Here is a 25,159-nt window from a genome sequence, read left to right as displayed (position 1 = left end):
CGACACTATCTACTAGGTCATTTATATATATTGTGAAAAGCAATGGTCCCATAACACTCCCCTGTGGCACGCCAGAGGTTACTTTAACGTCTGTAGACGTCTCTCCATTGATAAAGTAGTCGATAAAAACAACAGACACCGAAAGACCGGTGAACACGGGTTTGCCACGTCTTGCATGCTCGACTCGCCCCTGCGCTGTCCACCGGGGGCCGAACCGCGTGAGGCGGCGGAGGGGTGACGTGGACTGCCCTAACCGTCGTGGGGTTGTGGACCACTGCAGCTGCGGCGGGGACGGAGCCTCTCCGCCATTTCTAGGTCCCCGGTTAACATACAATACAATACACTATGAAAGTAGCTGCTGAAACTCCAAAGTGAGCTTGACGATTCATAGGAGAGATAGCCAGTATGTTCATATTTATTTTGCAGCGTATGAAAGTAAAATGCTTGATTACCAGTTACTTGTTTTATGTGCCGAAAAAAGGCTACTGCTCCATCCACAAATCTGTAACAGTGTACAGACACTATTCGTTTGCTGCAGAGCCTCTGAAGTTCTTCAATCGAAGCACATAACATTTCTCGATGACACAGTAATGTTAAAAAGAAAACAGCAATATCACCATTCTATTAATGATAACCTCAAAATGACTTTCTTGGGTGTTATTTACTACTTTGAGACAAACAGAACTTTTGCGAGTGGGCTTTACTGCGGTGTATGGGCGCATATCATTAACAAGCAGTTAGTGGCTACTGATACATGGTTTTCACATATAGTGAGTGGAACAGCAACATAACTGGCTTCTCTACGTTGTTTGCGTGTAGTGGCACTCGCGAAGATTGGACCGTGCATTTAGCAACAATAACTGACTGGTAGTCACTGATTATACCAGGAAAAAAACCTTGATTGACCTTCCAGAGCCGGCCGGAGTGGCCGTGCGGTTCTAGGCGCTACAGTCTGGAGCCGAGCGACCGCTACGGTCGCAGGTTCGAATCCCGCCTCGGGCATGGATGTGTGTGATGTCCTTAGGTTAGTTAGGTTTAATTAGTTCTAAGTTCTAGGCGACTGATGACCTCAGAAGTTAAGTCGCATAGTGCTCAGAGCCATTTGAACCATTTTTGAACCTTCCAGAAGAAATTGAAGCACCTCAAATTAAATCAGGTACTGAAGCAAGGTGCTCCATAGTAAGAGTCCATCTCTGTCCTCTCTCTCTCTCTCTCTCTCTCTCTGTCTCTCTTTCACTTGTGCTCTGCAAACTTCGCCCTGGATGTATCCTTGCTTTCGACCTGTCTGTTCCGAGTCTTCTTCTCACTAACTGTATGATCTGCTATGAATTTTCATTGCTGTCGAGTATTTCCCACACTAAGAGAACAGACACTTGCAAAAAATTACTCGTTCTAAAAATTCCAGGCTGATGTTTGCTTTTCCATTATCTCTCCCTCAATTTGGAAAATCTGTCTCCTGTTGTTTCATTGATCTTGTGGCCCTTGGACTAGTCTCAGCATTGAGCTTCCTCGTCCCTACCTGAAAACAAAACAAACAACTACAACGTTGAGGCTCTCGTTGCTTGACATTATTACCTGTTGAGAAGCTCAATTTGCTGAGCTGACACAGATCTATTTACCAAATCCACTACTGTGACATGAGTAAGAAACGCTAGGATGCGTTAACTTCAACGGAGCCGCGGTAGGACAGACACTCACGTGACACTGTTATTCCGTCGACGTCAAGACTAAAAAATCCTTGACGTGGCCCGTCGGTGAAGTGACATGACGTAAGATTAATTGAAGGTAGATGTAACTGACATCTTGCGAATACATTGTGTGCTTTTTTTCGTGACTTCCAATGAAAGTCGACCCGTATGCACTATCTGATCAAAAGTATCTGGACACACCTAAGTAATGCAGAATTGACCACTAGATATCATGAGAGACGGAACCATCAGTATAACAGGATGCGGAGATTTTGAACTGTCAGGAGAGAAGCAGTAACGACAAAATGAGTCAGTCACGAGAGCTCATTGACTTCGAACGTAGGCTATTTATTGGTTTCCATCTGAGTAACAAATCCACCAGGGACATTTCAATCCTTCTAAAGCTGCCCATGTCGACTGTTGTTGGTGTGATTGTTAAGTGGTTCAAAATGGTTCAAATGGCTCTGAGCACTACGGGACTTAACTTCTGAGGTCATCAGTCCCCTAGAACTTAGAACTACTCAAACCTAACTAACCTGAGGACATCACACATGTCCATGCCCGAGGCAGGGTTCGAACCTGCGACTGTAGCGGTCGCGGGGTACCAGACTGTAGCGCCTAGAGGCGCTCGGCCACTCTGCCCGTCTTTGCTGAGTGGAAACGCGAATGAGAAAGCGCAGCTAACCCAAGAGCAGGCAGACCTCATAATATTTCTGTAGTCAGTGGTAAGCAACGCTTGAAGTGGTCTAAGAGGAACACCGCTGCACAGCGGATGAATTTAAAGGAGTGATTAAAAGAGAAGGATACGCTGTACCCTGTGGCAACCCGATGGAAGTATTTGGTTTTGGAGAATGCCTGGACAACTTTATCTGTCATCTTATGCAGTGCCAAAAGTGAAGTACGGAGGAGATGGTGTTACGGTATGGTGGTGTTTCTCGTGGTTGAGTGGCGGTCCTCCTTTTGCTTAACGAAACGCAAAATGCGGAAAGGTACGAACACATTTTTCGACGTTGTGTACGGCGTACAGTAGAGGAACAGTTCGTAGAGGCTCTGAGCACTATGGGACTCAACTGCTGTGGTCATAAGTCCCCTAGAACTTAGAACTACTTAAACCTAACTAACCTAAGGACAGCACACAACACCCAGCCATCACGAGGCAGAGAAAATCCCTGACCCCGCCGGGAATCGAACCCGGGACCCCGGGCGTGGGAAGCGAGAACGCTACCGCACGACCACGAGATGCGGGCGGTTCGTAGAGGATAATTGATTATAATTATATGAGCATTACAGTGTACCCTGTCATGAAGCAACATCTGTGAAGCAATGGTTTGAGAACATTAACATTCCTGAAATGGACTGGCCTGCGCAGAGTCCCAATTTGAACCCAATGGGAAACTTTAGAGATGAGTTAGAACAGCGGCTTAGCTCTAGACCGCAGTGTCCAACATGGACTGCCACTCCTCGACAGACATTCAGACACATCATTGACGTAGTAATTGAAATTGTCCCCAACAGAGTTCAAGCTGTTAAGAAGGCGACGGGTGAACTCGCCCCATATTAACGTACGCTAACACGTGTCGGGTTTCATTTGATCAGACAGTGTACGTCCTTTGCGTGGTGCAGTATGCGTTAGATTTGGTACGTTCTTGACTGTACTGTTCGTAGCACTGGCTCTTCTGCTAGTCGTAGATAAGATCACCTTCCACTGGAATGCTCTACGGAAGGTCCGAGCGCGGAGGTATTTATAGTGCCCGCTGCTGCGGTGCGGGTGCGGACGCACGCGCCTGGTACAGGCGTACTGAGCGCGCCACATGCTGAGTGGCCAGCCGCCTCTGCTATCGCAATATTACTCTGATGCTCGTCTTCCTTTCGCTCTCTCGCCAGAAGGCGCTTCGCGCTACCGCTCTCCGCGCCATGTGCTGCTCAGGCTACACCACTGTAACGCACCTCCCACCAGGTGGCACACTTCACAGGGACAGATGTATGTGCTATATAGGAAGTGTGTGCTTATCTGCACTACACCTTGTTGGGCTTTAGAGGAAAAGAAATGAAGCCGTTCGTGTATCCAGGGTAAGAGAAGAATACGACACTCACCGCCCTTCACACGACAGATACTCGTGCCTGACAGGTATTTCCACCGATAGGTAGACAGTCTGCGATAAAAGCTTAAAGAGATGGTGGAAAAGGGCTAAAGTATTGATTTGAGATTGGTAACCCTGGTGCAGAAACGACTTAGTCGAGGCAAGGTGAGAAAAAATCAGATTTACGGTTGGTCTACACTCCAAGATGGCACATTTAATAATTTCACATATCCGCACTATGTGCTATATTTACAAAAGTTATTTCAAGTGACATGTCCTAAATTCTGTGCCGGTATCGCTGTACAGTAATCTTGGCGAGAGATTTTCTTCAGTCTCTACGTGTGTCTCGTTGAACCAAAGAAAAAAATCGAGTGTGGCCAGATCACGTGAACGAGTTGACAAAACAGGGCTTCGTCTCTCTATCCTTCCTGCAGGCAACATCTGTTGCACGAGTTGCGTGAGATCATGAGAGCTGGGGCTCCATCGTCTCCCATAAGTAACAATGGTACAGTGGGATACCGTCCAACACCGTTGGGAGTATAACCCTCAGAAACAAACTGTGCACTGGCGCACCTGCAGGCCGGTGTGACCGAGCGATTCTAGGCGCTTCAGTCTGGAACCACGCGACCAAAAAAATGGTTCAAATGGCTCTGAGCACTATGGGACTCAACTGCTGAGGTCATCAGTCCCCTAGAACTTAGAACTAGTTAAACCTAACTAACCTAAGGACATCACAAACATCCATGCCCGAGGCAGGATTCGAACCTGCGACCGTAGCGGTCTTGCGGTTCCAGACTGCAGCGCCTTTAACCGCACGGCCACTTCGGCCGGCGAACCACGCGACCGCTGCGGTCGCAGGTTCGAAACTTGCCTCGGGCATGGATGTGTGTGATGTCCTTAGGTTAGTTAGGTTTGAGTAGTTCTAAGTTCTAGGGGACTGATGACCTCAGAAATTAAGTCCCATAGTGCTCAGAGCCATTTTTTTGAACTGGCGCAGCTGAACTTGAACGAAGCGGATACGAGTAAATTAAGCGACCGCGAACAATGCTCGCCCACACGTCCAATGAAAATTTGGGTTTAGGGGCTCTTTATAGCTCCATCATGGAATTCACAACATGAACACTGCGCCAATTGAACACTCCGCCTATGGAGAAACAGGCGTCGTCGGAAAAAATAATTTCGCATGAAAGTAAGTATCCACCATACAGTCCAACAGCACTCATTGGCTGAACGGGAGATAAAACTTGCTCTTCTGTGAGTGAAAAAGGTGTGTAACTGCTGTTCCAGTTTCACTATCTACGTAACGCTGTGCACAATACCCGTTTTATATGCAACTCATCTTTGGGAGCATGCTCTTTATCTTCCAACTCGGGAGTCCATATAGCTTTGTTTTGTTGAGGTTATGTTCGCTACCATACTCGCATAATAGACTCAAAAATAGCGGAACTTTGCAACAAACGCAACATACACTGTTGTTGAAGGGGGAAGTCATGTGAGTCTTGATACGATAATTATAATATGCACAGAATAACTTTACCCCACTTCAAGTCGGGTTCGTGTAAGCTATATTTACGTTACAATCGTTCACTTTCAAACACTTACTCAAAACATACTAGTCAACAAGTGGAAACTGTGTAAATATTGCAGTAACCACGTAAATACCTAAACTGCATTAAGGAGAAATGAATTTCCAAACTAGATATTTCTGTTGAAATTTGTGGAATGCGCAACTATAACCAACAACTGCTGAAAGTTCTCAAAAAATACCTTTATTCACGTAGGCTTAAAGTGAGATTAAAGCGAAAGATAATATAGAGGAGGAAATGCTTACCAAAATTTTATAAAGCGTAAGTGTACATTGCTGCTGATGCATCAGTACGAAATTCGTTTTTCATGGCACTCTGCATTGGAAAGTACATTGTCTGTTACGACGTACGCATGAGTTTTGATACAACCAACACCAAAAACAGTTTAAAATTAAGATCTACTTTTAGAAGCTAATTTACCCGACACACTCGCTTTCAGTCGTAGACAACTGAGGTGATTTTTCACTTAATTCTTTTCGTGACATCTTCTACATTAGCGTATCGAAGGTGAATGTCGTAAAGGTAGTTTATCCTAATAAAACCAGAGAACTCGTGCAGTACATTAAAGCATGTCTTCAGCACAAGACGGCTAACACGTTCGAAGGAACGAATATAGTGGTGTGTTAAACCAAATGGGCACAACTTTAAAGGGTGTTTCTTTTTCCAGGTCTTTATCTCGTATCTTCACAGGCTCGGCATGTTTATTTTCGGATTTGGTAATATTAGTAGTTGAGGGCAACCAGGTACCTTCCCTACCGTCAACCCTTCCCACCGGGATGGAATTTGTGTACCCCAATTGTCTGCGTCTAGTGTTATCCCATGTAAAAGTGTGTGAGAGTTTTCTTAATGTTTCCGAATCGTGTAACTCAGGCGGGACATGGGTACTACCCCAGCGTTTACCTTCTCGAATGTGAGAAACCGCCTTCACACCACATACTAGTTTTTCCAGCGGAGCACGAGAACAGGTTTGGAAACAAGTCGTCCACTTCACTTTGATCAAAGTTAGTCGACCTGGTCCCTACCGCCCACTACTGTGCCGTCCAGATTTCATGGTGGGCGGTGGGTGGTAGGGGTTTTAAAAACGTTTTCACTAGATTTTCATAAAGTTTTGGCATAAAGTATTTCTAGCTACTTATTATTATATGCTTTAGTTTGCTATAACTTGCTCTTATGAATTCTGTAAAGTTTCTTCCCTACTATATAAATCACATTTATTGAGGAATCGGTGGGCGGTTAGAAAATTTTACTACTAACAGCGATATAAAAGTGGGCATTGGATAAAAAGGTTGTCTAACTCTGACTTACAGGATCGTTTATGATGGAATTCCTCACAGCATAAGAACATATTTCTGAGTCGGAAAGCAACTGAATAGAGCCTTAATAACACGAGCGAACTCTTTTCGTTTGTGTTTGTGCAAAGGTAGAATAAAAACCGATGCACAAAACACTATGCTTCGGTGAGCTGTAGCCGTTAACATATACCAATTCTTGTTTCCTATTTTTTCAGGTAAGCCATCACGATTGGTCAACGTGACACGTTAGTACGTGCAGCAACACCGACTCACAGAACGCTATTGTCAGTCTTTTGGGACAACACAATGGATCAAATAATGTTTCGGTGGAAGCAGAGGTTCCTGCATGGTGACTGCAGTCTCCAGTACCAGTTTCGCTCAGGTAACAACTATTGAAACAGCCTCTGTCATTCATGCATTCATTCAAATTGACAGATGGACCAACACGCGAGTGCTTTTGTTAAGCGAGGTGAAGCAAACGAAAAAGAGTGTGCGAGATGATTTTCTGCTCAACTGTTTTGGTATCGTTCACAATGTGTTCATGTAGTGGTCAAATGTTTCGTTTTAATCACGAGACGAAACTGCGTTGCTGGCCAGTTGCAACACCATGACGGGAGCATGGAATAAATATCATAGTAAATTAGCATGAAGTGTGTTACATGCTAGGATACGAAAATGATAAGAATTATAGCGTAACCGAATTAAGTACGTAGGAGTAACGCCATCTACGAAATGCAGAAAATGAAAGATTACACAGTGAGTTTCTCATTCAGAAGTCCCTTTTGAATGTTGTTTTTTTGTGAGAAGATCGCATAAGAAGGAGAACTATCTATCAGCACTTGTCGGAATTCGACAGTGGACATTGGCCTAACGAACTGCAGTTTATCTTTCCGTGATATTACACTACTGGCTATTAAAATTGCTACACCAAGAAGAAATGCAGATGATAAACGGGTATTCATTGGACAAATATATTATACTAGAACTGACATGTGATTACATTTTCAAGCAATTTGTGTGCATAGATCCTGAGAAATCAGTACCCGGAACAACCACCTCTGGCCGTAATTACGGCCTTGATACGCCTGGGCATTGAGTCAAACAGAGCTTGGATGGCGTGTACAGGTACAGCTGCCCATACAGCTTCAACACGATACCACAGTTCATCAAGAGTAGTGACAGGCGTATTGTGACGAGCCAGGTGCTCGGCCACCATTGATCAGACGTTTTCAATTGGCGAGAGATCTGGAGAATGTGCTGGCCAGGGCAGCAGTCGAACAATTTCTGTATCCAGAAAGGCCCGCACAGGACCTGCAACATGCGGTCGTGCATTATCCTGCTGAAATGTAGGGTTTCGCAGGGATCGAATGAAGGGTAGAGCCACGGGTCTTAACACATGTTCAAAGTGCCGTCAATGCGAACAAGAGGTGACCGAGACGTGTAACCAATGGCGCCTCATACCATCACGCCGGGTGATACGCCACTATGGCGATGACGAATACACGCTTCCAATGTGCGTTCACCGCGATGTCGCCAAACACGAATGCAACCATCATGATACTGTAAACAGAACCTGGATTCACCCGAAAGAATGACGTTTTGCCATTCGTGCACCCAGGTTCGTCGTTGAGTACACCATCGCAGGCGCTCCTGTCTGTGATGCAGTGTCAAGGGTAACCGCAGCCATGGTCTCCGAGGTGATAGTCCATGCTGCTGTAAACGTCGTCGAACTGTTCGTGCAGATGGTTGTTGTCTTGCAAACGTCCCCATCAGTTGACTCAAGGATCGAGACGTGGCTGCACGATCCGTTACAGCCATGCGGATAAGATGCCTGTCTTCTCGACTGCTAGTGATACGAGGCCGTTGGGGTCCAGCACGGCGTTCCGTATTACCCTCCAGAACCCACCGATTCCATATCCTGCTAACAGTCATTGGATCTCGACCAACGAGAGCACTAATGTCGCGATACGATAAACCTCAATCGCGATAGGCTACAATCTGACCTTTATCAAAGTCGGAAAAGTGATGGTACGCATTTCTCCTCCTTACGCGAGGCATCACAACAACGTTTCATCAGGCAACGCCAGTCAACTGCTGTTTGTGTATGAGAAATCGGTTGGAAACTCTCCTCATGTTAGCACGTTGTAGGTGTCGCCACCGGCGCCAACCTTGTGTGAATGCTCTGAAAAGCTAATCATTTGCATATCACAGCATCTTCTTCATGTCGGTTAAATTTCGCGTCTGTAGCAATTCATATTCATGGTGTAGCAATTTTAATGGCCAGTAGTGTATTATTTGCACTGCTTGGGATCTGACACCCGCCAGGCGAAAATGGAATCGATAGGTTGAGAATAGCCATGGGCCATTCTCACCGCCATGCAGAACCTCAAAGGCCCCATACGAATAGCGCCTAAGAGGACAGATATCAGCCCTTGCTGGATAGTACAGCCACTATACCTACCGTGAGTCCTGAAATGTGCTTGATTGCAGAAAGATAAGTATCTATACAAACAGTACGACGATATGCAGATCATCAGTGACTGTCAGGATGATGATCGTTGTTGCGGCTTTCCTTGGGGTAGCTGCACAGAGATGCACGCCAAAGACAACGTTAGACACAGGAGTGGCATCATCTCATCATTTTAGACGAGTCCCTGTTTTGTGTACAGCATCACGGTAGACACTCTGAGGCGAACTAGCGTTGTCCGAGTGCATTCATCTTCGTCATACGGGCCCCTCACCTGACGTGATGGTATGGGGTGCCACTGGGTACACAACACGAACACCTCTGGTTCCCACAGCCGGTAATTTATGAAGAAGCCGTTAAATTTCGATTTGATTAGAGCAGTGGGTATGCCTTACCTCACAGGTATCGACGGCGTTATTTTTCTACAAGCTAATGCAAGACAGCATGTTGCCCATGCTGCCCTGATCGGTCTCTGTACAGAGAGTATTCAGCTGTTGGCCTGGGCAGTACTTCCCCAGATCTCTCATCCAGTGAAGACATTTGATCATGGGTTGCAGAGAAACTGGCACGCCACCACTGGGTAGGCACCGCAACTGATGGACTCAAGGCACAGCGTTGAAGCAGGATGGAATGAAGTATCATCCAAGCTCAGTTTGACTTGGTGTCCAGCAGGGCTAGAACCATTCTTTGTCCCAGAGGTGGCAGCTCTCTATACTAAATTTCGCACCCTGTATACCCCCAAATCACCTATAAATTTAATCGTGTATTTTACCTACTACATTCCATGCCCTCAATAGGTAAAAAAATCGTTGTTTGCTGTTTTCGCTGGAGATTAAATTTTCGAGCATTGTACAACGTCCATTGCCAAAGAACTATAATTTTCGCCTTACGAACAAAGAGACCAGAAACATCCTGAGAGACTAAAACTGCACCGGGAGGGATTCGAATCTGGGACCTTTGGCTTTCGCAGGAAAGTACATTGCCGACGGAGCTACCCAAGCACGACTCACGACCCACCCTCACAGATTTACTTCCGCCAGTACATCTCCTACCTTCCAAACTTCACAGAAGCTCTCCTGAATATCTCACGTGACTAGTACCCCTGGAAGAAAAGATATTACGGAGGCATGGCTTAAACACAGCCTGGCAGATAGTTTACAGGAAAAACACTCTGCTGCAGGCTGTGCTAAGCTATGTCTCCGTGATATCCTTTCTTCCAGGTGTGCTAGTCCCGCGAGATATGCAGGAGAGCTTCTGTGCAGTTTGTAGGGTAAGAGACGAGGTACTGGCGGAAGTAAATCTATGAGGGCGGGTCGTGAGTCGTGCTCGGATAGGTCAGTCAACATAGCACTTGCCCGCGAAAGGCGATGATGTCAGGCTGAACTCCTGCACCGGCATACAGTTTTAAGCTGTCAGGAAGTTTCAAATCAGTGCACACTCGGCTGTAGAGTGAAAAATTCATAACGAAAAAAGGCCAGAGTAACAACAAAGGGCACATGTGTTGGACGGTGGCCTCAGCACACCACAGTGATTTGGCGCCTCCAGATTGTATGTCTGCTGGGCGGTGCTTGTTGTCCAGCTGTGGATTTGTTTCGAAGCTGTGAAGCTGTCCTTTTGTCCACTATTACAATCAGCTATAGTTGTCAGTGACACCTGTCATTAACAAATTGTTGATTCTGGTGGAATCTGTTTTCTTCAATAAATTAAGGTATGTGGTAGCACATAAAAATCCCTTTGCGTCTGTCTTGGAATCAATAATGCGGTTGCTGAGTATCAATGTCTTCTGTTCTTGAAATTTACAGACTTTTGTTCGCTTCTTGTGAATATCTTGCGGCGTGAACATAATTTCCGGCTGTCGAGCCAGGTTCGTGACTGTTGAGGATAGAAGAATTTCTAGCTGTTGTCTGCTGGCTCGTGAAACGGGGCAGACAAGTAACAGACGATTTAAAAAATGGCTCTGAGCACTATGGGACTTAACTTCTAAAGTCATCAGTCCCCTAGAACTTAGAACTACTTAAACCTAACTAACCTAAGGACATCACACACACCAATGCTCGAGGCAGGATTCGAACCTGCGACCGTAGCGGTCGCGCGGTTCCAGACTGTAGCGCCTACATCCGCTCGGCCACCCCGGCCGGCAACAGACGATTTAGATCTGGCAATTCTGGAGAATGATGTTCACAATATGGGGTGCTTAAATGTGACTCTATTAAGTGTGCACAACAACACCCGTGACCATTTCGCATTCTTATAACCGATGTTTTATGGCATCGGGAAAAATCTGAAACTCTGAATATTGTGTTCTTTTGAATCCTTGCAAAGTGTCGTCCTCCCGGCAGTTGAGAAGTTTCCGAGAACTGGTACTATTCATCGACTTTCTGTACAGTAACTCCTAAGCAGTGGAAGTGAAAAAAAAAAAAGATATCTCCTCTTTGATAGTATTCGTTGTTAACTCGTCATTTACTTCATGGCGTATGATCATGGAATGTCGATAGGCCCGCAGGAATTGTACTATTTACTGTTGCTTGATGCACTGTTGCATATCAAAGAAGTAGTATATCACTTTCACCTTCCAGTCACTTTTCGCCGAAAAATAAATTTTTTTCGTCGCCGTACATAGCTCCGGTTTACATAGAAGAGAAGTGTGCTAATCCTATTCCTTTTATGGGGATCAATGTCGGTCACAACGTCGTAATGCTCTGAATGACGTTCAGTTAGTCGGCCACAGAACAGAACAATGTGTTTATGATACTGGAATACATCGTATTTAAGAGAGAGCTTCATACTCAGGTCTGGACAATTCCTGGCTTCATAACGCTGTGTTGCAACTTGTACGCATTCTCCGAATTGCTGGGTAAGAAGCTGCTTGCTAATTGGGGATTATGGTGAGAAGTGGAAGTGTCTACCATCCCTTGACGAACGCTTCCTGTAAGCTTGAAGTGCTACGGAAAAGCCGATTCGTTAGAAAAGTCTTATGTTAGCCTAAAGATTGAAGTATGTAATCCGAATTACTTACGGCTGGAAACATTGATCTATGCGATACTTGCAACTTTCCAAGTGCTCCGGGAATTGTACTGATCATGTACAGGTTTTTGTCTTGTCAGGGACCAAGCGATATAGTAATGTCTTCAATATTTTGAGGTTTATTAAGTTTGCGAACCAGTTATCAGTGTGAATAAAGTACTGCTCCCCAACTGCTGCTTCACTCTTTCTTTTTACCATTTCCCATACATGTTACATTGTGAAGAATCTTGCTGTTAAATATCATAGATCGCATAAATATGGCACAGTTTTTTAATCGCATATTACTTATTTATACAGACAAGCTTTATCTTCATTCTGCTCTTCTTTTCTCCTAAAATTTTCAGGTACGTTTAAATTGATGAGAAATTAAATTATAAAAAAGTAATTTTACAACTTCTTAAACAACTCAGTTCAGATTCCTCCGCACTTCATATCACTGCAAGTCTTGGAGAGGAAACTCTGCCAGGCACTTCAATGTGATTTGCAGAGTATTCATGTAGATGAAGAGAAACAAATCATTGTGTTACGGTTACTTATTTTCATTTAGTAATGTTACATGCAATGATATTCTAAGGTAGTTCATCTTTAAGAATGAAAATTTTCAAGCACAAAAGCGTGTGATACTCACCCACGATCGTCTTATAGACACATACGGAAGAAGTTAAGTACTTTAAATACACTATTTCAATAAGAATTTTCTCTTAAGAAAATTGTTGTAAATTATCCGTTAGAGTGCAGAACAAATAATCAAATAAAAGTAAGTTATAAAAAGGTTTGTTATGGGCAACCCATAACTTATAAAATTATCTTTACGTGGAAATCTGTAGCTAATTACTGCAAAAGTGTTGTGTACTTACTTCTGTTACTAGACTCCCCTTCGGGAGGACGACGATTCATTTTGGCCTCCGAAATCGCAGACTTAGGTTTTCCACAGTTTCCGTAAATCGCTCGGGCTGGCCTGCATGGTTCATTTGGAAAGGGTAATGTCGGTTCCTATTCCAGCCTTCTCATCTTCGACTTTGTGCTTCGTTTCTAATGACCTTATCGTCGGCGGAACGTTACACCCTAATCTTCTTTCGTGATTTTCTTCTTCACTTCTGTTCTTAAACAAAATGTTTTCTGTTATGTTATAACATTTGTAACTGGTCAGCATGTAGTCATTTTTAATCTAAAATTAAGTTCATAATCTGTAAAATGACTCGTTCCATGTTGCTACAATATTTATTATAAGCGAGCCATGTAACATGTGACTAACTGATTCCAGTTTTTTTAAGAAGTAGTTAATTAAAGTATATCACAAGCAATCGTTTGTTATACATTTGGAAAGTAGAAAAATATGCAGAAAAATTAATTTGAGAAAATTAGAAACATAATTTCCGTTTATATGTAAAACATTTCATTTACGAGGTCGTTCTGAAAAGAAATGTCTCCGAAATGTTTATGTGAAAACTCAAAGCATTTTAAATAAAACAAACGTTATTAACATTCTACATCTTTATTCTTCGTTTCTACATATTCGCAGCTCTCTGCCACTAGAGGGTTCCGAATTGTAGCGTGTAAAATGCAGGTGTATAACATAACTACGTCGGTGCAGAGAAACAGAGTGCTGTAATCGAGTTTTAAATTCGAAGAGTTCGCCCACACATGGAGCAGCCTCTCCTTCAGCATGACAAGGCCAGCCCAAACACGAGCGTTGCGACATCTCCAACAATCCAACTCCTTGGATTCACTGTCATGGATCATTCTCCGTACAGTCCCGACTTGACCCCATCCAAATTTCATCTGTTTCCAAAACCTAAAGAACACTTTCGAGGACCTCACTTTGATAGTGATGAAGCGGTGAAGGCGTAGGTGAGGTAGTGGCTCCGTCAACAAGTTAAACATTCTACAGTAACGGTATCAGCACGCTGGTCTCTCATTGGGAGAAATGAGTTCGTAGGCATGAAGAACAACTGTTCACCACGGCTTCGTATATCTACTTATACACCTGTTTATATCTACGAGGGGATTCCAAAAAGTAAGTTACACATTATTATGGCAGGTCAAGGAACTTATACTGAATGCTGCAGTACACTTCAAAGTGGCGCAGATACCCGACACTATTTTTCCACATAGTCACCAAGTATCCGTAAACAACGGTCGGAACGTTCTACTAACCGTGCAATTCCACGACGACAGAAATCCGCTCCTTATTCACAGAGCCATTCGAGAACGGCTTTGTGAACTTCTTCATCATTGGAAAATCTCTTTTCCCCCCAGATGTTCTTCCTGGACTGCCTGGACACTGTCCTCTGTGGTCGATGCCGACGACCGTCTTTCCCGTGCAGTATCATCCACTTCTGTGCGGCCGTGGTCAAATTGTTGGCGCAAGTTCACTATGGTGGGACCCGACATTGCATTTGATCCATATACCGCCAGAGTTTCTGTGAATCTGTGCGCAATTTAGACATTTTGCCCACGCGTACTTCAACTTTGGAGTACGTTTCCAATTATTGCGCCGTTTCACTAGCACACTGTCATGAACATGTGTCTGTCTTCCATCCATCGAATAGATGGAATGAAAATACCAAAAAGTATTTTGCATAATTTTCACCATTTCGGATTCTGGACAAATCTGGTTCATTCGTTATTTTTGACTGACTGAATTACTCTTTTACTTCGTCATACCGTTTTAGAATTAAACGTACTGTTACCACAGATTTTTAGCGTTCGCTTGATTATTACGTAATTCTGGATAAAATATTCTAACAGTTTTGGAATGTTCTATAAGATTTTCAGGTATGGCATATTTCGTTTTCGCGATGATATTCACGAACAGTTGTGTGGTTGATGCACAGTTCTGTTGATTTTCGGTTGCAAGTTAGGCGAGGCTCAGGTGTATGCTAATTGTATTGATTATGTACGGATGAAAAATCAATGATGAGGGTAAAATTTATGTTTGGGTGCACGCCGTGGAGGTCTTTAACGCCAATGGGTGAAACTACGAAATCTGAAAGTAGCCTCCAACTTACCACAAGGCAGTGTTTCTGGACTGGTTAACGGTATCTGTAAACGACCTGCTGAATGACACTTAAATCTCTCTCAGTCTGTTTTATATCAGGAAATCGGATTACCAGAAAACTGCAGCAAAATACAAGGAATATCTGCATAGGATCCAAGTTTTGTGCGTGTAGGTGGGGCCAACATTTTGCCAAGGTTGTTTCGACTACGCTGTAGAAGTTTCGATGGGAAGCCCTTACACATCCTCCATACAGTCTCGATCTCTCCCCATACGATTTCCATATTTTTGGAGCTCTGAGGGAAAGCATTCGTGGCCGTCGATTTGCTTCGGACGAAGAGGCTTGCGTACAATCATGGTTCCGTAGACAACCGGAAACATTTTTTTAGGAAGTCATTAACAGTCGTATCTCACAGTGACATGAATGTATTAACAGTTATGGCGATTACTTTTGAAATAACTACAGTTTACTTTTTTTTCATCTGTCTCGTTTTCATTTTACTGCCCCCTATACTCCAGCGTACACGTCCCGTATTTAATGACCGGTACGTCCACAATCTCCCTTCTTCGACAAGATTCTGCCGTGCTGCCTAGGTAGCAAGCTCATAAACAACTGAATTCGACACATCTACCGAGTAACGAGCAGAATCTCCTTTTGCCCTTAGGACGCTGACGACTCGTCGTGGTATGGACTTAACGAGGGCCTGAAAGCGTCAGTGGATCTCCCTAATCAATAACCGGTCAGCTGACATCCACAATCCACAATTGTTGCCCAGCGCTGCGTCCTAGGTGTTCACAGATCGTTCGGTGGGGCACGCAAGCACCTTTACGACATAATTCGGAAGAGATAGATTGGTGCAGTTCCTTATTGAAGGCACAGGCTGCTTGCGGTGGGTGTAAGTGAACGAACGGCTGCACATGATCGGACTCTCGTTTGCCGCAGAGAGATAACGGCAGAGCTGTTACGGGCTCAATTACATACCACCTAAACGTCGGTCACACGAGCACTTAGCTGAACGGTGCCCTGTTAGCAAGCGAGTTGCATCGCCACAAGTGGTTTTCTCCGTACTCGTACACTATCTCTCGATGTGTACCACGACGTATCCGGCCGTCAGGGTTGATTTTCCTCGGATTGCCTATTAAACTAAAACTAAGCTCCTCCCGCACAGGCCATGAAGTGCCAAAGGAACCGACCGGCCGCCGTGTCATCCTAGGCCCACAGGCGTCACTGGATGCGGATATGGAGGGGCATGTGGTCAGCACACCGCTCTCCCGGCCTTATGTCAGTTTCCGAGACCGGAGCCGCTACTTCTCAATCAAGTAACTCCTCAGTTTGCCTCACAAGGGCTGAGTGCACCCCGCTTGCCAACAGCGCTCGGCAGACCGGATGGTCACCCATCCGAGTGCTAGCCCAGCCCGACAGCGCTGAACTTCGGTGATCTGACGGGAACCGATGTTACCACTGCAGCAAGGCTGTTGGCTCGGATTTTCTATTGGCGAATGCTGTTTCCTGTGATTTGTGACCTGTGACGAGAAGAGGTACGCGTACGGCCTCTGACCAAGAGCGTGGCGGTGATCCTCGATGATACGGCATCCCCCTTCCCCTCGGACTCTTCCTCAAACCATTCTGAGTGGTTGTTACCACCCAGTACTGAAGTCGCGATTGATTTGCTGCACTGTGAGCCATATATCCATATATATGCGCTGTTACTTTCCGCGACAGCTGACGGCGATTTCTGTCAAGAACACGTTGTTTTCCACGTCAGTTAATTCCGATGGTGACAGTTTTCCCTAAATCGAGGAACTCACTTACACCTTGGATACGGCTGCACGTGGAAAGCCCAGTGCTTGCACGATTTCGATGATGGAGTGTCTGTTCCTTTCGTTGGGCTCCGACGATCTGGTCGCTATCAAATGCAATGATACTGCGCCCCTTCCCTTGACTACTGGACACCTGGGTCAAGTGACACGCAGGTGTGACAACTGGATCGCTCTCTCTCTCTCTCTCTGTGTGTGTGTGTGTGTGTGTGTGTGTGTGTGTGTGTGTGTGTGTCTCCATTACTGCAGCTACCTACAGGACGAACCCCAACGCCACCGACGAAATTTCGGAGGTTGCTGAGGGATATTTTTTGAGTATTTTTGTATAAGGAACTCTCCTGTGGTTTGTTACGGAGTAATAATGTAATATGACTTATTGGGTTGCTTGCCGCAGCTGCATTTGTTCCTCTGAAAATAACTTCACAACAGTGAAAACGCTCCTAACAAGATAGTCACCAAAATATACAATACGGATGGGGCCTCTTTTTTCTTAGGCGCCTATGTACGGATATGTGGTTGCCGTTACAGCTCACAAGGGCACCGTACGAACTTCCCCACACCAACTGGATTCGTATTGACAAGGCATGTAGAACACAACTAAGACTTCAACATATGCTAACAGGAAGACGTAACTCTCAATCGTTTTCGAGAAAATCGAATTTGAAAATTCTAGACGTGTTTATATATTTTGTATGATCTTCTCTGAATTGAGGAGTTCGTAGCCGAGAGGGTAAGTGCTTAGTTTCATAAGCGCGAGTTCTTAGGATCAAATCCCGCTGCCGGTTCATCTTTTTTTATTCCCACCTTTTTTGTTCCAACAAGAGATTTATCATGTTTGTGCTAATTAACAATATTTAATGATTCATTTGCTATTTTCATCAATTTTATCTTGGTCAAAGGAAATAAATGTTTTTCGTAAGGAGCTTGAATTTAAAAACAGCATCACGAGCGCTTTAAATCAAATCAATATAGCTATTTGATTTATATTACTGTATCTACATTTTTATAAAGTATGATGTGCAACGTATGGAGCGCTGCACGAATAATGTTGATACTGTTCATAGTGACATAGAAAACAATAATTACTGCGACATACAGCACATGTAATGAAAGCCGAATTTTGCAGGTCATGGTGTTTTTAATGTGTCTATTGCAAAACAAATTTGGTTTACATTTATAAACGGTTCTCAGTCATCACACAACTTCGTCGCGTACCGCCCATATCTGTTGTCAGAATTACAGGAATGATAAAAAAAAGTGCCGGAAGCGAGATTCAATCCAGAAACCACGCGTTTGTCAAACTAAACGCTTACTCGCTTGGCTGCGGACTCCTTGACTGCTAGAAACCACAGGAAATATATAAGCACGCCTAAAATTTTCAACTTCGTTTTTTCCTAAAACGGTTGAGAGTTGCGTCTCCCTGTTTACATACATTGAAATCCTAGTCGCGCCCTACACACCCGGTCAGTATGACAAGGCAAGGGGAAGTTCTTACGGTCACTTTGTCAGTGTAGCGCCGTTGTGCCCCTCTTCGATTGCATTCAGCGAACCGATACACGAGATGCATCACTAAAGCGGTTCATTTTGCTGTGTATCAATGTAAATGCGTAGCTAACATTGCCAAAAAAACAAACCCGAGACAGAATCGAACAATAATGAATGCAGGTCTGAGGGCGAAGAGTGAAGTGGACATTTCAAATGCGAACATTTTAGGTTAGATTTCACGTTGACTGTCATTGATATCGAATGAAACAACAAGTTTACTGTTATCAGCCACTGTTTATTAATATCCACAACGTTTTTCGAATGTTTAAACCTCCATCATCAGGTGGATTTACATATACGTCAGTATGATATAAGTGTGTGTCGTTACGATTTTGGGGTAACTTGTGGCACTGTCTCCAGCGGTCACGGGCTCCTTTCACTATCGTAACACATCACATGTAAACTATAATATTTACATGTGACGTCGTAACACAGCACACTTGCATCATACCAACACACGTAAATTCACCTGATGATGGAGATTTAAACCTTAGAAACGCGTTTTGGATATAAATAAACAGTGACTGGTAACAGTAAACTTGTTGTTTCACTCGAAGTGGACATTACTGTTGCCAACAGAAAGTACCGTGAGTGAATGCAACATTTTGTTTCTAAACAAGACACACAGACCATACCGTCGACATTTGTTCTGTTCTGCATTTGCACTTTCAATGCAATGCAGATACGAAGATATCTGAGTGAAGGAAATCAAGCGTAATGTAATTAATCTACTACGAACCACCGGAGACCACGTCTCCCTAATGTCACAATACCCGGAAAATATCTCTAAAAAACTTTTCGGTAGAGTTCTGGTCAATACAGTATTTTTGAATATTTCAAACTGTAAACTGCAACATCGAAGGGTGCCGCTGGGCCTTTTGAGCGCTGTCGAGAGAGGACGTCTCGTGGAATTCATGTCGCAACGCATCGTCATCATGGACGCTACAGGCTGCTAGGCAGATGTCTCTAATTCAGTTGCTAGCGAGTGTTTACGTGCTTACTTCAGTTCCACCAAATTTTAACGCGTCATCTATCTCGTCGTGACGTCATATTATCGGATCGTGTTTCGCTGAAACATCGCATCTTTGGCCTCAAGTAATGTTACTTGTCTCAGTCAAAGCGACTGTAGGCAGTATGTGCCATCAGAGTGCGTCAGCCGGCATTAAGGTTTGCTTTATCTGCGTCGGTCGCCATTAACTCCAGACTGCACCGGATTCTGCAAGTGCAGCAGTCGCCACGCCGAGATGCGATAACAGGCCGAGCGATTAGGGCACTTGTTACCATATCTCGCCCTCGTCAGGACGGCTCTCGCCTCTGTTACTCTTCTTTTTATCATTCTTTGCTAAATACCAGGATGCACAACTGGTGGATGGAATTTCTCCACTCCGCAGGAACTTACCGAACAAGCATATCACCGAAGATGCGATCGTGAAAGAATGTCGATGGAGTAAATAAGTAAATGGACAAAAAAGACTAGAGAAGAAAAATGTGCTATTTTATAGTGTGTCTATACGACCGTGGCATAACAAACGGGACTACCTACTTGCGCATCGCAGGAACACGTCTGTGGTCAACTGCTCGTCTATTGCGACAGAGTTTATCGATGTTATGAAAATCGTCGCCGTGCAAGGATGGGCTAAGATCGAGAAATATTCGCACACTATTTGAAAGATGCTGCCGCCATTTGACTGTATTAATTTTTACGTTATTGTTATACAATCCAGATTTCAGCCTTAGGCCATTTTTAAGTACAATAACTTATTTATATTTTGACGTTTTAGAGATGTTCTCACTGTTACTAATGACAGATCTGGCCTATATGGACAGATACGCTTTTTCGACAAGGACTTGTATTTCATGCCGGTCTAATGTCTTTTGACATATCAAAACCTTTTGTTTTTACTTGAAAATGGTCTAAGGTTGAAACTGTATTGTATAACAATAAAATAAAAGGTATTGCAGTCAACTGGTGGCGGCATTATTCAAAATAATTACCATGACTGGCTCCAGCCAAAATAAAAATTATCACTAATTGTAGGATTCAGTTATATTAATAGTACAATATGCAGAACAGTGAATGAAAAAGAGAGGAAACAAATCCTCATAAAATAATACAAAATAATGGCTGTACGATCTACATTTTAGGTCAGTGAGGTTGGACAATAATTGCTGGAAATGAACGAAGAATACAAGTTGTGGAAATGAGTGGTTTTTTTTTTTTTTTTTTTTTTTTTTTTTTTTTTTTTTTTTTTGCAGGAGTAGCTGTCTAAGTTATCCAGTATGAAAGGAGTACAGCCATCGGACTTAAAAGCATAAATTAACAGAAGAAGACGGCCGCGGTGGCCGAGCGGTTCTAGGCGCTTCAGTACGGAACCGCGCGACTGCTACGGTCGCAGGTTCGAATCCTGCCTCGGGCATGAATGTGTGTGATGTCCTTAAGTTAGTTAGGTTTAAGTAGTTCTAAGTTCTAGGGGACTGATGACCTGCGATGTTAAGTCCCTTTGTGCTCAGAGCCATTTGAACAGAAGAAAGAGGATAGAAACAAAGGAGAGATTATGTCACAAGAATGAATGAATTTAATGAGCGTACTGAATATAATGAGTATAATGTTAATATAACGACGAATTGCGGACCAACAGAGATAATACCAATACAGAGATCAAGAAAGAGGTGGAGAGATCAAATAGAAACATACAACAAGTAATAGAGGTACTGAACAAGAGAACGTAACAGGCAAATACTTACTGCTTGAAGAAATTGTAATAAGAAGTTTTAACCTCGCTGCGACGAACAGCTCCATAGCACTGCGAACAATGTGGTTTATTTTATTTAAATATTGATCACTTATGGCTGGGATACGGTGAAGCTTAGAATCTGAAAATTCCGAACCCATATAAGGACGTCGCATTACCCATCTAATGGCGTGGAGAGGGAGGAATCTTCCCTCCTGTTTTTTTACAAAGTCTTCCGGCTTACGTGAGCTGACTGTTCTCACAGCAAAGCGAAAAGCCAACCGGCTCAACATATCACTTTACCCTGTCTGCACATTGCTATCTGTTCATTGCATCTGTCTCACACCGTAAACATAAACTCCATCCACAGGCCTTGACGGGTCAGGGGTACCAATCAACAGCCGCGCCGTCATCTGTCAGTGGTGTCACTGGATGCGGTGCGGACGGACATGAGGTCAGCACTCCGCTCTCCCGGCCAGTGTCAGTTTTCGTGGCCTGGAGCAGCCACTACTCGGTCAGTAGCTCCTTATTTGGGCTCACGAGGTTGAGTACATCCTGTTCCATTCCTCCAACCAAAAAAATCCCCGGCAGCACTGAGGATCGAATTCGGGCCCTCCGCAGCAATGGAGGCGGACTCCATTCCACCCCATCAAGCTGTATTTTTAGCGAATTTTCAGTTCTTATAATTTATCGAGTTTGATGTGCGTCTTGCAACTCTCCAAAGCCTTTGTAAAAGTGTTGTGCTTACACTTCATGCCAGAGTGCTCCACTGATTCGCAATCTTCTAAAACAAAGGAATGAAAATAGCAGACTCTTTTCTTATTTAAATAATATTCTAGTATTCACTTAAAAAGAATGTTTTAAGAGTTATCTTTCTGCTCTGTAAATGTGAAAACTATTCCAATACACACAGGTTAGATAAACAGACCCTTTCACATTTATGACGCTCATAAATTAGAATCGCCGCATGCATGACGTCAGATGACACCTGTTTCATGTTTCAATATTGGGAAGTATATAGCCAGATTCATTTTGCCTTCTATGTCAAAGGCAGCTGTTATATGGCAGCTTCTTCCAAAAGCTGCCATGCAATCTGTTTATTAATCCAGCCCTATGCGTATCCAACTAGTGAATCAACTAAAATCTCTAACGCTGCATGAAAACTGCAAGCAACAATAATAACTCCTGCCAAAGATTGCATTTCTAATTATTTCTATTTCTCTTTCGCTTATGGTACGGTGAAGGATTCTTGTAATTACGGCAGCCCTGGGGCTATTAGCAGGCTGCCGAAAGGGAAGACTCACTTGGAGAAACAGCACTAGTCCTATGGATGTTTTCTGCTGAAAGCTAATCTCCGGGCAGGTACAGTGCAGGGTAGAACAGTCTGCCGGCCCTACCAAGCAGGAGTGTGGTGTGAGGACAGCTTGCATGCCATAAAACGTCATTATGTGTAAAGCGAAAGAAATCCTTTTCGGCAAATATAAAAATCTGAAAGACAGAAGAGAACACAGGCCTATAAAGTGTGGAAACAGATGTTAAGCTTAGACGAAGCCAACTGAAATGTCTGTTCAAAATTTACTAAGGGGTACTGTGGTTGCCTCGTAGTCGTTATTTTGGTAGAGGGGGAGAGTCCCCACATGGGTGAGCACGGACATGTTCGTATTGGCCATAACTTGAAATCCGTTACATAGAGGGTGAGATTTTCTGCTTTTTTCTTTGCCAAGGGAGAAACATAGCTCATTGGTTAACCGTGACAAAATCGGTAAGAGCAGGAAATTTGTTGAGCTTGTTTATTAAATTACCAGATGTCACAACTCACAAGGTCTGTTACAGTTGGCTGGTGAGATTCAGATGCTGGCAGAACCAGCTAAGTTTGTAGGGAAGAGTAAGAGATGGCTTCTCCAGAGGGCGCCATAAAGAACACTTGCTCCAGGCCACCATAGAGAGCTGCAGAGCAAGACATCTCCGACTTGGAGCAGAACATTGAAGCCGTGCTGAACTTAGAATTTTCAGCTACTAATGCAGCCATTTTCTGCCCTCGCACATCTTTAGAGTGGTAAACATGGGCCGTCTTTGCTTGCACCTAGTCGAGTTGAGAACTAAGTCAATTAATTTGCATTTTGCAGATCTGACTTCCACAGCCAGCTATTTGCATCCACCATGCGAGAGTACTGGTGTTTGTTCATGCATTTCCGGGACCTCTGTTTAACTTATTAACCTTTTCCGCAACCGCTGGCTGTATTTGTGATACAGTTTTATATCGGTATTAGGGCTGTTGATAAAATATCGATATATCGATGAGTCTATATTTTTCCAAAATATATCGATATGCATCGGAGATATTTTCCGCATTGATATATTGACATCGCAATGGCAATACCGAGTGCCGATGATTTTCTTTTATATTATACATTTTTCGCAATTTTCGATAAATATTTGAAGTTATTCTCTTGAAATTGTAGTAGAACGAAGTTTTACTTTCACTGTGTGAAGAACTCTTACTACTTTTTGAGCTTTCATGACTTCCAGTCTTTCTGTTTAACTGTGCGAAGCAAATATACATGGCACAAAGAAGAAGTCCGATTGCACTGGGCGGGGGGGTGCGAATGGAACAGGATATCCGATGTGAAAATACAGTACACCAGTTGCGTTACAAAAACAATTTTTAACGCAACTAGTGTGCTATTTCTTTACATCGTCAGTCTTCAAAAACAGTTGCTGAAACTGATGAACAAAAATTTAAATGACAAGATTAGTCTCTGTAGTTGGCGTAGACGTGTGAGGGAAATGCTGGCGTAATCGGCGGTCGGCACTACCAACAGAAACTGCAACGTTTAACTTCACCACGCAATTCTGACGCTACAACTGCTAGCTCGCTGGCGTCTGCAAAAATGAAAAAAAAAAGACAGAAGTCGACATAAAGTGTTCCAGACAAACCCGATATGTGACGAAACAGAATAGCGGACCCATTGGACACTTTTCTATTGTGCCACTTACCTGCAGTTACCATTGTTAGCAAAGCGGTTATCGCCAAGCGTGAACGCGCATTTCAATTCTTGCTCTGAGGGAGATAAGCAGGCTGCTAGATTGTTGAGGTACAGAATATCTAATAATAAATCAATACTTAAACATACAGCTCTAAAACTGGCAGTATATTTACAATGTGTAGCCGACCTTTTTTTTGGCTAGTACATCGATATTTTTCCCATAGATGTGTGGATAAAATTTTTCGATACACCGAGTGCCTATGATGATACTTTTTTAAATATCTATAGATCGGATTCGGATATTTTTAAATATATAAGCAGTCCTAATTGGTATTTCATGTATCCACCCACCTGTGCCAATTCCTTGCCCACTTATTAATCGTTTGTATTAGTATTCAGAGTATGTAATATTTCTGATGTTTTTTGGCTACAAACCAGACTGTTGTAGTGACCAACAGTTTCTTTTTGTAATTTGAAGCATTCCTTTATCAGCATGTGTATATGAGGTGCAGTATCCGTACTTTCATGCTTAATTGGGCCACCCCTCGTAATTTTCATGAAATAAGCCGTTATCCATTTCACTAATTTATTTCCTTTTAATTCGCACGAACTTCCGGGCAGCATTCTATCTCTGTCGGTCACTGGAGGGTAGAATCTGTAGCAGCTAAGGTGTATGCTAAACAATTCAACCGATACATCACACATCCACGGAGTGTGTTTTGGAGTAGTATACAGTTTATGTTTTTATGTATACTCGTTAGGGATATCTCTTCTTAACTTTTTACAGAAACAAAATGTTACTTATAGCAATTTTTGCATGTTCTGGCAATTACTGTGTTTTCTCTCGTGTGTTCATGGGTCAAAAAACACAGTAGTACTACACACACCAAGATACGACAGATATACGCATCGAAATTATTCGTTTTCTTGCTGTTTCCGTG

The 25,159-nt window shown here is 43.5% G+C and overlaps 1 protein-coding gene and 1 pseudogene across 1 annotated transcript in view; one reads left to right on the top strand and one right to left on the bottom strand.

The window, feature by feature from the left end:
- Positions 1–25,159, top strand: part of LOC124554700 (patched domain-containing protein 3-like) — a 633,296-nt gene that overhangs the window by 158,445 nt on the left and 449,692 nt on the right. The window lies entirely within an intron of this gene.
- LOC124556929 lies at positions 16,500–16,617 on the bottom strand (annotated as a pseudogene).

The sequence above is a fragment of the Schistocerca americana genome, chromosome X, assembly GCF_021461395.2.
Source record: "Schistocerca americana isolate TAMUIC-IGC-003095 chromosome X, iqSchAmer2.1, whole genome shotgun sequence".
Classification (NCBI taxonomy): domain Eukaryota; kingdom Metazoa; phylum Arthropoda; class Insecta; order Orthoptera; family Acrididae; genus Schistocerca; species Schistocerca americana.
This window is presented reverse-complemented; position numbering and strand designations above follow the sequence as displayed.